Here is a 9224-nt window from a genome sequence, read left to right on the forward strand (position 1 = left end):
AACTATGTGTCCAGCAAAGTCACAAAACAAGAGATTATAGGAGATATTCCTAGTGATATTAAGAAATATAATGTACAAAATAACTAAAATTTTCTCCAAGCAAAACCAATGATCCTTTAGAGATGAACAGAAAGAAAATAAATGTTTCTTTCCAAAGTTGCTACCAAGGCTTCTGAGATTTCTTCAGGAGAAAGTCGCTGAGATTTGCTCCCGGGTCAATCTTGCCAACGTTCCCAGCAGGCGTTGGAGGAAGGAACACCGGCTAGGGCTCCAGGACTGCTTTGGCTCCTGTCCCATTTTCTCTCCTTGTGTAACTCCCTTTACTCAACTCCAAGTATGTCTGTGCACGGGCAACGGGACGAAAGCATGCTCAATGCGAAAGCACAAATTATGTATTGAGAAATCACTACAATGCCAAATTTTTTTAGAATTAAAAAAATATATATATATATATATATATATATATATATATATATATATATATATATATCTTTAAGAACTCGCTGTGTTAGGGAAACTGTTTACATATTGAGGTGTTCCTCTTTTTTTGATTGGAACAATAAAAGAAAAATTTGATATGGCCTTGGTTTCTTTTGTGTGTGTGTCTGCGTCCAAAGAAGTCGGCCTTTTCTGCAAGTGAGAGCATGAATTGTTTCAAAGCGCGACACCCTGACACCCTGCCCCACGGCCACTCAAGATAATCAGGCATCTCAGGCAGAACCCAAGGACAGTACCACGGGTTTGGGGTGATCTTCTCTCTCCCTCCCTCCCACTCTTCCTCTCTCTCTCTCTTTCTCTCCCTAACTCGCTCGCTTCCTCTCCTCCTCCTTCCTCTCCCTCTCCTTTCTCTTTCCCCATCTCTCCCCCCACGTTCTGCCTACGGCCAGATCCCAGCATTGGATCAGCTCCGCTCCCACCCACACCTGCTGACCCAAGTGGGACCCTTTGATACCTATTGCACCTCATGGAACATGAACAAAATGAAAGGGACTTAGGGACTTGCAGCACAGTGGATCCTGACCCTTGTCACAGCTCTAAGAGTCTTAATGAAAGGAGTTGGATTATTCGTGATAAAGTCCCATGTTGGACGAAAGAAACCTGTGCGAGTTTTTCCTGTTCTCAGGGTTCCGTTTTGCATGGGTCGGCTTTGCCCAGCTCCAGCGCCTTGGCTCTGCTCCGACTCCTCCCCGCAGGGGAATCTAGGGCTGCTGGCTTAACCAGCTATCCCTCTCTGCCGAAGCTTGCAGGAAGCCAAGCTGTAAAATGACCCGTGTGCCGCCTCACACTGTAAGATGTACAAAAGTCATTTAAAAATGTGCCGAGGATCGATTCTTTCCCGGAAGTTAGTGCTTGGAGAAACCAACCCTGGGACGTGGTCTGTATTCTGTCCTGCTTTTTCTAACGGGCTCCTCCCATATTGCTGCTGTACCTGGTGGAATTACTACCCTGTCCTCTGTGTCCCCCAGCCCCTGTGTGTCTGTCCCACTTGGTACCCATCGAGCCCCACACAAGCCTGTGGAGATGCATCCAGGGAAGGGCTCCATCCCTGCTTCTCTCTGGGCCCTGGGGCCACCTTCTACACTACCCCCAAGGGATTGTCTAAAGTAACTCCCTGGTCAAAACTATACTTACTGGCACTTCTTTGTCTATTCCAGTGGTTTTCAAACTAAGCTGCAGAAACTGTGCTCTGAAGGAAAGCTTAAGCAGAAGCTCAGTATTTAAGGTAGACAAGGTAGAGAGCTTGGTTGCAGCAGGGTTGGAGGCTCAGAGCCCTGCCCCTCAAACGCAACTGCCCCAAGACCCCTGCCATTGGAGCACAGGTTGATTAATGCTCACTGCTGTGCAGCATTCAGTCCAAAGACCTCAGCTGAGCCTCTCAGCATCAGCAGGCTGTGGGCCCTGGACCCCTCTGCAGACCAAAACCCTACCCTTCTAGCCTACCTTATCAAATGTCCACATTCTCTAGACAGGGAACACCCTCTCAGACCACCTGGCTTTGACCATATTGTTCCTTTCTTTCCAGAATGTGAATTCAGAGCCATCCAGGAAACTCAGACATCCTTCCCTAACTCCCCCAGGGGGACAGTAGGTTTCCAAGTATGGGTCTTCAGAGCTTGAAATTGGTGATTGTGGGACTATTTATACCATAGAAATTGGCAAATACTACCAATTACAGCTTCTATTTTTCCAGAGACCCTGTTGCTAAACATTTACCAAAACAAACCAGAGATGATTCTGAAAGATAGTGAAGACATAACTTCAAGGGTTCTCTCATTGTCCACATTGCCTAGAGGGAGAAATAGCTAGACCAGAACATAGGCAGTGGCTATTGGTTTGACTGGGCAGCCAGGGTCTTGGAAGAAGCGCAGTTTTGGATGATTGGTATCAATAAATTCGTAACGAAGACTCTTAGGAATGAGCACAGGGTGTGCAGATACCTATGGTCCACGCAAATGCTCACCAGTAAGTCTTTATTGTGGAGAAGGGTCCTGATCATTTAGAAGAAGGCCCTGCTACCTATGACTGTCAATCACCAACCTTCCCAACCATCACTGCGCTTGCTTAGGAACCCAGCAGCAAAGGGACCGTGATTTCCGGACAGATCCCATTCAAGAGCTCAACAACACAGACAGCCCCTCTCCAAGGCTGACTCAGCTGTTACACCACGGAGTATTTAATTTTCCAATGCAGTAACCATGTGTGAACACTCAATTCTAGACCAATGTGGCAGCTACCCGGCAACCAGTTGTTTAGTTGGGACTCCATCACCCCAGCAATATAGTCTCACTGGAAGAGACTCTTCCTCTGATTAGCTCTTTCCAACACCCTCACTTATACCAGCACCATCACACATAGGCCTACTGGTCAGCTTTCTTCCTGTTGCAGTATGAGGCATGACACTGCTTCCGAACAAGGATTCACTTGATCACATTATTGGTATCACTCCAGCAGGAAAAATAAGGCAATGACCAGGATCCTATGGGATTCACAAGCAAGTCAGCTTTTCTTTGGCATGTCATGACTTTTGCCTTCTTCTTGGGAGCACTGCCAGCACCACCTGTGGAACTTCATATGGGTCCCATGATGTTATTCAGGTGTGCAGTATTGTACCAGACATGACATAAAATACACAAGAAACTCGAGAGATCACTTTTTCCTGAGATGCACAATTTCTTGGAGAAATGAACTGTTCACACAGAGAGGATGAGCATCACATGGCATTTTAAGTGGACACTCACAACACTTGGGCTCACCACTGTAGCAACAGGAGGTGGCTTTGGAATTAGTGCAGTGGTACAGTGTGTATGCAGTTATGATTAAATAGTGCACATTTATGGTTGCTTACATTTGTCTCACCTGAATGACTCCCTATATGGTCTGTAAGTGTTTGTGTGCGTAAGCTTTGATAAATGTTAACCTTTCATGATAGATTTGTGTATATTTTATGGAAGTAAAGGATAAAATAAACTAATATTTGCATATATTTTATGCATTCATGACATACCAAACTTCTCCTTAATTTTCAATATTTCTACACTATGCTGTTCATACACAAGTTTTTTCAAATTGTTACACATCTCCAAAAAATTTTTAATATATTTATATGGAAACACATATGTGTGTAAGTAGATCCATGCAGTTCAAACCCATGTTGTTCAAGTGTCAACTGTATTTATGACACAACGGTCATGAGGCAATTGTGACTGGGACAGTGACAGGGAGAGGACCTGATAGATGGGGCCCTCCAAGCCACTGTAATAACTTGGGCTCTTATTTTGAACCAGAAAGTGGACCCCAGTAAAGTATTTGTGTGCAGAGGAGAGACGTGAACAGAAGAGAGGACTGGAAGAAACAGGAAGAAATTAGTTCAAGAAACAGGTGAGAAGGGTTTGGACTCAGGAGATGGTGGACATTCTTGATATCTGTGGAAGGCAGAGAGAGCCAGCTGGATTGGGTGAGAGAAGGGAGATGAAAAGGTATCAGGGTCACAACCTGTGAGGGTCTGTCCTGCAGACCCTGACTCGACAACAGATGAGTAAAAGTACACTGACATACAGATATTATGCTTTGCCAGTTTGACTGAGTATCTGGGCTGCTTACAGACTCCCTAGAGAATGTTGTAAACAGATGTGACCGCTGGCTCTCACCAGCCAGTGAGACTCACGTTTATTCAGTGAAGTTTAGTAACAGAGGCTCTAAGTAAACACACTTGTGGAGAAAGATTAAAGTCCAGTTTCCAAGCCTAAAGCAAACACCATTACAGGGTAATCTCCCAGGTTGACCTTCCCCTGAGGGCCAAAAGTTTAGTTTTAAGACCACGTGAGTAAACAAGTAATTCAGATAAACTCCTTCCCATAACGTAGCTATTTGCTTTTCTTATTAACTAAATGTAAAGGGGATTTAGGCTGCCTTCAGCCAAAACATCTACTGAAACTATGCAAAAAATTCTCAGCCTTCCAAGAAGGGTTGTGATTATTCCTTAAAGCTATCTCCAATATTTTTCCTTTAATATTTTTGCTACCACCCTGAGTGAATCCCCACAAAAAGGGATGTCAGAGACAATGCCCAGGTGTTAAGAATGGTGTTTCCATTTGCTGGGAAAGCAGCAGGTTTGCCAAGAAACTGCCAAACTTCCACACACGATTCTACAGCCCTCAAGCAGGCCAAGGTTTGAGTGTTCACTTGGAATCAGTATTTGACCAGCCCAGGAAGCTGGATGTGAAGGGAGGTTCAGGAGCAAGCCACATGGCCTCTAGAGTGACCAAGGGGTGAGGAGCTACCCCAGGAACCTCACTAAGATGCCCACAGCTTTATTATCCCCCCTGGGCACATTGTCCCCTTAAGACTGACCACAGCTGTCCTCACACAGGAGCCATGAATGAATACGTGGAACGGGCTGACCTCTCACAGTTTGAAAAATGTGCCCATGCAGGAATGCAATCAGACAAAATCAAATCTCCATCAGTCACAGAAATAATGATGAACTTCCCAGCTCATCCCACTGTTGCTGGACAGTTGGTGATAACATTGTAATGCCCACATTCAGAACAAGAAAGAAACAGAAGGAAGTTTCAAATTAGTTCCCCATAAGCAGGTTTGATTAAACTATTGATATGGTTTGGCTGTGTCCCCAGCCAAATCCCATCTTGAAACATGGCTCCCATAATCCCCACATGTCATGGGAGGGACCCAGTGGGAGATAATTGAATCATGGGGGCAGTTTTTCCCCTGCTGTTCTCATGATAGTGAATAAGTCTCATGAGACCTGATGGTTTTATAAAGGGCAGTTCTCCAGCACACACTCTCTTGCCTGCTGCTATGTATGATAAGGCTTTGCTCCTCCTTCACCTTCCACCATAATTGTGAGGCATCCCCAGTCATGTGGAACTGTGAGTCCATTAGACCACAAAGAGATGCCATCACACACTAATTAGAATGGTGATAATTAAAAAGTCAGGAAACAAGAGATGCTGGAGAGGATGTGGAGAAATAGGAACACTCTTACACAGTTGGTGGGAGTGTAAATTAGTTCAACCACTGTGGAAGACAGTGTGGCGATTCCTCAAGGATCTAGAACCAGAAATACCATTTGACCCAGCAATTGCATTGCTGGGTATATACCCAGAGGATTATAAATTATATACTATAAAGACACATGCAAACGTATGTTTATTGCGGCACTATTCACAATAGCAAATACATAGAATCAACCCAAATGCCGATCGATGATAGACCGGATAAAGAAAATGTGGCACATATACACCATGGAATAATAAGCAGCCATAAAAAAGGACGAGTTTATGTCCTTTGCAGGGACATGGATGAAGCTGGAAACCATCATTCTCAGCAAACTAACACAAGAACAGAAAACCAAACACTGCATGTTCTCACTCATAAGTGGGAGTCGAACAATGAGAACACATGGACCCAGGGAGGGAAACATCACATACCAGGGCCTGTTGGGTGATGGGGAGCTAGGGGAGGGATAGCATTAGGAGAAATACCTAATGTAGGTGACAGGTTGATGGATGCAGCAAACCACCATGGCACATGTATACCTATGTAACAAACCTGCATGTTCTGCACATGTACCCCAGAACTTCAAGAAGAATAATAAAAATTACCCAGTCTCAGGTATGTCTTCATTAGCAGCATGAGAGTGGAGTAATACAACTATTGATTAAAATACTTGTGAATTATCTTTATATTGTTTATCTACTTCCTTTTAATTCTCTATTATTAAAGATATCTGAGGTTTCCTTCTACAAACTTACAGTGCCCTTCTTGGCCCAGGACCAAACCTACACAGCCCCAGGATAAGATGAGCCTCCTCCCAAGGAAAAGTCCTGGGGGCTGTTTCTCACACTACAAGGCACAGGCTGCTGGGGAGAGGAGGCACCACATTGTGGGGGATATTCAGCCATTCCTTCTTGCCCAGAAACAAAAAATCAGCTTCAGTGAGTCCATAAGTCAGGATGGCTCAGACCTACTCCCAATGATCACAAAGACAGAGGCAAAAAGATCAGGTTTTAGTCCCTAAACATGGCTCCCTGTTCCTTGAGGGAGAGGGGTCTCAACAAGTGCTACCCCAAAGCCCCTAAGTAAATCTCGTCTGTATCCACTTAGATTCAGGAGGAGCTCACATCATGACCCAGCTATGACACCTTGATGGCCATAGTGCTTCCCCTGCTACGACTCCCCAGAGGAGCCTCCAGAGAGGTACCAGCAGGGCAAGGCTCTTGGTGGGGCAGCCACCGTCTGGGTTGCGATCCCCACTCCAAGTGACCCATGGAAGCCTGCCTGCCTCTCCCAGGAAAGTGCAGGGATTTCTTGGGACGTGCCGATACCCTGTCAGTCACTGAGGCCCCAGGTGCCTGTTTGCTCCTCCTGTCTCAGAAGGGCCTGTAGACACGTGACTGGAGGCATTTACTAGGTTGGGAGATGAATGTCAAGCTGCCCAGTGGGCAGAAGGCGAGTTGCCCTTGCTGAATCCCCTCTCACACCCAGAGGCAGTGAGGCGGGGGTCTCCACCAGGCTGCACAGGGAGCAGGAGCCCTCGGTGGGCCCCACCAGACGCCCCTCTCTGTCTCCGCCTGGGAGAGCAGCTGAAATCCGTATCCCCCAGGTTATTGGGTGGCTCATCTTAGAGCCTCATCTGCATCCCAGCTGGGGGATGAGGCGCGTCTTGGCTGAATGCTCCAGTCCTGTGTTAGTCCGTATGCAGCCTCCCCACACTTCAAGACTTCAAATCATCCTTTATTTTGTCATGATTATGCAGGTCAGGGATCAGGAGGACAGGCGCAGAGGGTACGTCTCCAACCCAAGCACCAACCATGGGGTGCCTCAGCCTCCTTGTCTTGCTCTGTCTCCATAGCCCCCAAGCTCCACAAGATGTGGGCTCTTCCCAGCCAGGAAGTCTCCAGGTGCCCCTCCTGGAGTCTCCAAGCTTCCAAGGGGCTAGAAGCCCGAAGCAGCTCAGTTTGTCTGTCAACAAAAAGAACTGAACTCTGTAAAATATCTGAAGGGGGCCAAGCCAGATGGCTCACACCTGTAATCCCAGCACTTTGGGAGGCAGAAGTGGTCAGGAGTTCGCGACCAGCCTAGCCAACATGGTGAAACCCCATCTCTACTACAGATACAAAAAATTAGGCGGGCGTGGTGGCACATGCCCATAATCCCAGCTACTCGGGAGACTGAGTCAGGAGAATTGCTTGAACCTGGAAAGCAGTGGTTGCAGTGAGCCAAGCTCACGCCATTGCACTCCAGCCTGGGTGACAGGGTGAGACTCAATCTCAAAAAAAAAAAAAAAAAAAAAAATTGAAGGGATTTATTCTAAGCCAGATAGGAGTGATAAATGGGCCCATAATGAATGCAGCCCCAGGAGATCCTGAGAGCATGTGCCCAAGGTGGTCGGGACACAACCTAGTTTTATACACTTTAAGGAGACATGAGACGTCAATCAAACACATGTGGGATGGACATTGCTTGGTCCAGAAAGGCAGGACAACTGGAAGCGGGGAGGGGACTTCCAGGTTACTGGTAGATTTAATTTTTTTCTGATTGGCAATTGGTTGAAGGAGTTAAGTTATTATCTAAAGACCTGGCATCAATAGAAAGGAGTATCTGGGTTATGATAAGGAGTTTTGGAGACCAAAGTTTCCTCATGCAGATGAAGCCACCATGCAGCAGGCTTCAGAGGGAAGAGACTGTAAGTATTTCTCAGTAAACTGAAAGAGCCTGTTCTGTCAGTAATTCTGAAAGGGAGGAGGGGATAGCAAGGCATGTCCAGCCCCCATCCCACATCATGGTCTGAACCAGTCCTTCGGGCTAGCCCTTCTAATGCCCTTGCTAAGGGAAGGAGTTCATTCAGATGAGGAGGGCAGAGGGCGAGGTTAGAATTTTATTTTTGGTTGATCTGTCCGCACCAGGAACGGAGTGACTTTCCACCACATCCTGATGCCCCATGCAGTCAGATTCCAGCGCGCAGAGCCTCCACCATCGCAGGGTGGCAAGCACACAGAAGATCATAGGCAAGGCAACGGCTTTGTAGTTAGCTTTGGAAAAACCACCGGCCACATTAGGCTTTACTGCCATTTATTTTCCAGCTCTGTGGATGCTGGGCTGGGAAAGGGCCTGGTGAGAGGGGTTGACTCCCTCGGCCCAGTTTCCACACTGTCCCCTCCCTCTGCCACACCTGCCCGGGGCAATGCCCACCTGGCCCTCCTCTGCTTCCTTCTCCATATCCACATATCACTTCCCTGCCAAAAAGTAGCAACAAGGAAGACAGAACCACACCACATTCACGGCATTCCAATTAGCGGATCATAGCCACTCCCTGATGAAAACACAGCAGTCAGGATCCCTATTCGTGTCATCCCCTAGTCTGCACCCGGGCTGAAGCCACGAAGAGCTGCTGCCATGAAACCCTCCGAGCCACAGCAACGATCTCACGCCTATGAAGCAAGCTCTGACTAATGCACCCTAACAGGCCCTGGAAGTGAGAAGCCTGCAATGGGAAATGCAGGCAGACAGCTACTTACTTAGCCGGCCCTCGGACACAGGGTGACGGAGATAATTGGTGTCGAACGGAATCCGAACAAACAGTCTCCAGGGGTTTATCCACACCTCGAAATGCTGAAGGGACGCTGCCGGGGCCAAAGATCCAGGAGAAACAAATTAGGTGGAAACCCACAGCCCCACCCTCCCCTCACCTCCATTGCCAG

General features: G+C 47.1%; 1 long non-coding RNA gene across 8 annotated transcripts in view; it reads right to left on the bottom strand.

Annotated features, from left to right (window-relative positions):
- Nucleotides 1–9224, bottom strand: part of LOC141582018 (uncharacterized) — a 36812-nt gene that overhangs the window by 5828 nt on the left and 21760 nt on the right. For 7 of the 8 annotated variants that reach the window (XR_012514852.1, XR_012514847.1, XR_012514849.1 and 4 more), the window contains one exon: nucleotides 9042–9146. This is a non-coding gene — a long non-coding RNA (uncharacterized LOC141582018). Of the gene's footprint in view, nucleotides 1–9037; nucleotides 9147–9224 lie in introns of those variants that run through there. The other variant, XR_012514846.1, reaches the window with a different exon arrangement.

This window comes from Saimiri boliviensis, chromosome 18, assembly GCF_048565385.1.
Source record: "Saimiri boliviensis isolate mSaiBol1 chromosome 18, mSaiBol1.pri, whole genome shotgun sequence".
Taxonomy (NCBI): Eukaryota; Metazoa; Chordata; class Mammalia; order Primates; family Cebidae; genus Saimiri; species Saimiri boliviensis.